Raw genomic sequence first — 3,445 nt, forward strand, 5'->3', positions numbered from 1 at the left:
CTTTGCTATTCTCCAGTAGAGTGAGAAGTGAACTCGAAAACTTTCTAATAAACTCACAACAGCAAACAATAGAATTTTACTAGTGTACTCTGTAGAACAGAGAAAAGAACACAGGCAAATCCAAGTATAGCCACTTATGTGCTAGTCAGACAAAATAACCTTTCTGAGCTATGATTTGTCTGTAAAATGGGAATAATAATATATAGCTTAGAGCTTGCAAAAAATAGGTAGGCTACATACATTAGTTAACTATGAGTATTACATAAGTGTAAATTTTTATTTATAAACTAACAAAAGTTTAGGTATATTTCTGACAGTTATAAGTGTTAGATATATTCCAATATCCAACCTTTAAAATTTTTCAAACACAGGTAGAATGAGATAAATGAAGAAATACAGACTAAGTAAAATAGTGACTGCAAATTCTCATCCATCATTTTCATTATGACTTAATTTCTTTAATTATAATTTGTTACTTGACAAACGGCAGAGCTCAGAATCTTGTGGTCCTTCAAACTGAAAGATGCAGAAATTAACAGCTGTCAGGGTCTACAGTAACACCAACCTTGGTTCCTGCCCTGAGTTTACCAATTTCTTATGCTGTGTGATCTCGGGCAAGTTATTGTTTTCTCTTCAACCTCAATGTTCTCATCTGTAAAAGAGAAATGATAAGTGTGGCTACAATAAAAGGTCTGGGCCCTGGATTGAATAATAAACACTCTAATCTATGAGGCCCAGAGACATTCGAAGTAACTTGCCCAAGGCCAGCAAGCTGGTGATTCTTACAAGACAAGAACACATCTCCTGCCTTCCCAGTCCAAAAACACAGACTCTACTACACTTGACTGTCCCCCAGAGAAGAAAGCTCTATCTCCTCTCCCTCCCACCAACCATACCATGGAGAAAGGATCACCTTTGCCATCTGACAGAGTCCATTCCTAACCTTGGAATTAGATGTAGCATCTGTTCCTATGTGACTTCTTAGAAACCTGTTTGTTCATGTCACATTCTAAAGTGAATCAGTTATTCTGTTTGAGGTCTAAGTCTAAGCATCCTTTGTCAGAACAAGAACTTTGTCGGACAAGCACTGTCTCTGAGCTGCATGTGATGGGGGCTGCAGGCCCTATGAAGGATAGTTGACAATGAGATAAAAACAAAAAATGAGGCCTGTGCTGGATCCCTCTTTGTTGACCTTCTGAGTGGTCTTAAGTATGCTATCACGCAATACATTAGGTCTAGGGTAGATTTGAAAACCAGGAAGATATTCAGGGTTTTTTTTGGGTTTTTTTTTTGTTTTTTTAATGAAAAAATAAAAATGCCTTTGATTGCCAAAACCCAACGATTTTGTTTTAGAGAAAGAGCCCTGGATGAGGAGCAAGTACATGCTCAGTTCAGGTTTTACCTCTCTCGTGTACACCTAAGCAAATAAGTATACAGCACTTTTATTTTGGCATCAGCTTTCAACAGATCAAACTCAGGTATCAGCTGAATTCTTTTCTTAAGGGCTCAATGCATGGCAACTCAGGAATAGCCAAGACCAACACCCCACTGTGTTGTAATATAGAGAGTATGAATCTTGGCTTCAATTATCATCTTTATCCAAGACAGAAAGGGGTCACCAAAATGAGCCATATCTTCTCTATAAGGATGCCAAAGGAAACAAGTCATCTCAGTAACTGTAAAATACCTGAAGCACTTTAGGAAGTTGTTGTTTATAATTCTATATCTCCCAATAAAACAGTACCCCATGACAGAGACAGTGATTTATACTTCTACATGTGTGTGTATGTGTGTGTGTGTGTGTGTACACGCACTATGGAGTTTTATGAGATCTTCAGAAATCAATGAGATGGGTATGGTGGGGATACTTCCATCACACCCAACTTATTGATAGGAAAACCAAGGTCCAGTAGCTATAGATGCTGTTCTGCATACCAGTGGCTTATGTCCTGATAAACCCATTGTAAGTTCAAAATATAAGTGGAAAATGCACTGATTACACCTAAACTGCCACATCATAGCTTAGCCTAGCCTACCTTAAATGTGCTCAGAACACAATACCCAAAAAAGGCTACAACATAGTATACTCTAGAGAAGCGTTTCCCAACCTTTTTGGCATCAGGGACTGGTGCTCCTAAGACAATCTAATACCTGATGATCTGAGGTGGAGCTGAGGCGGTGATGCTATCGCTGGGAAGTGGCTGCAAATACAGATGAAGCTTGGCTAGCTCACCAGCCACTCACCTCCTGCTGCGCAGCCTGGTTCCTAACAGGCCACAGACTGGTACTGGTCTGTAGCCCAGGGAGTTGGGGACCCCTGCTCTAGAGTATCAGTTGTTTACCCTCATGACTGACTGCCTGACTGGGAGCCGGGGTGCACTGCCGCTGCCCAGTATCACGAGAGAGAACATACTGCGTATCGCTTACCTTGGAAAAGATGAAAATTCAAAGTATAGTTTTCACTGAATGCATATTAGTTTCTTACCATCTTAGTCAATGGAAAAATCAAGAGTAGATCATTTGTAAAAGCTTGCCTAAGTTCACACAATAAGAAAATACATGTAGCCAGAACAAGAAACCTCATCTCCTGACTCAAATTCTTCTCTATCAACTTAATAAAAAAAATATAATTTGAACAGCAGAATATAAGTGTATAATTTAAATTATGTAAAAGGATGCTTTACATCTCTTATTGACGCTTAGATGGCCACAGTGTGATGAGTACGATAAAGCTATAGGAGATGATTAAAGAATCCCTTCAGTTCTTCTTCTGCCCTTGGCCTACTTAACCCATTTTAATGAAAGTACTAAAAAAGTCTGTAACGAAAATGTAAAGCCACTAGAATAACTTATGGTTTAAAAACTTCCTTTACTTTATAAAAAGAATTCCATTTTAATATGAACTATCATTGATACCTGTAAACTAAGGCCCACTGTTATGCAATCTGTAGGACAGGCTTGGAGCAATCTTCCGTAACACAGCCATATTTCCCCCTATTCATTTATCCTTCATCTTGGCATGGGTGGGGCAAGAAAGCTGTGTTAAGACAAACAAGAGGCATTCACTCTACCTTTGTCTTCAGTTCTTGCAAGCTGGGAGTCCGGAGTCCTGACAAACTGGCCTTCACCTGGATACCCACAGCCTAAAGAGGGGCTGCAGACTGGACATCCTACAGAGCTATTTAGTTCCCTAATGTGAATGACAATTGACTGAGCCTGGGGAACTAGAGGATGCTTTAGCAGGCCTAGAGTTAAGGCCCATCAATGTACTTTCAGAAGAAGGAACCTGGCAAGCAGAACCTACAGTCAAATCCAAATCACTGCTTCTCAAATTGCAGGTCATGGGCATCAGTGGATGGTGAAATCATTTTAGTGGCATTTAACAATTTGTGCTTTAATGAAATAGAACAGAACAAAATGTTGTAAGAATAGTTTCAAGTAGAAC

General features: G+C 39.4%; 1 protein-coding gene across 20 annotated transcripts in view; it reads right to left on the bottom strand.

Moving 5' to 3' along the window:
- BNC2 (basonuclin 2) overlaps positions 1–3,445 on the bottom strand; it is a 399,821-nt gene that overhangs the window by 341,130 nt on the left and 55,246 nt on the right. For 4 of the 20 annotated variants that reach the window (XM_011365309.2, XM_011365314.2, XM_023533702.1 and 1 more), the window contains exon 2: positions 566–652. The exons of the other annotated variants lie outside the window; for them this stretch is intronic. The gene's annotated coding sequence lies outside the window, so the exon portion shown is untranslated. The remainder of the gene's footprint in view (positions 1–565; positions 653–3,445) is intronic. 20 annotated transcript variants of the gene reach the window in all.

Source organism: Pteropus vampyrus, unplaced genomic scaffold (genome assembly GCF_000151845.1).
Source record: "Pteropus vampyrus isolate Shadow unplaced genomic scaffold, Pvam_2.0 Scaffold109, whole genome shotgun sequence".
Lineage (NCBI taxonomy): Eukaryota > Metazoa > Chordata > Mammalia > Chiroptera > Pteropodidae > Pteropus > Pteropus vampyrus.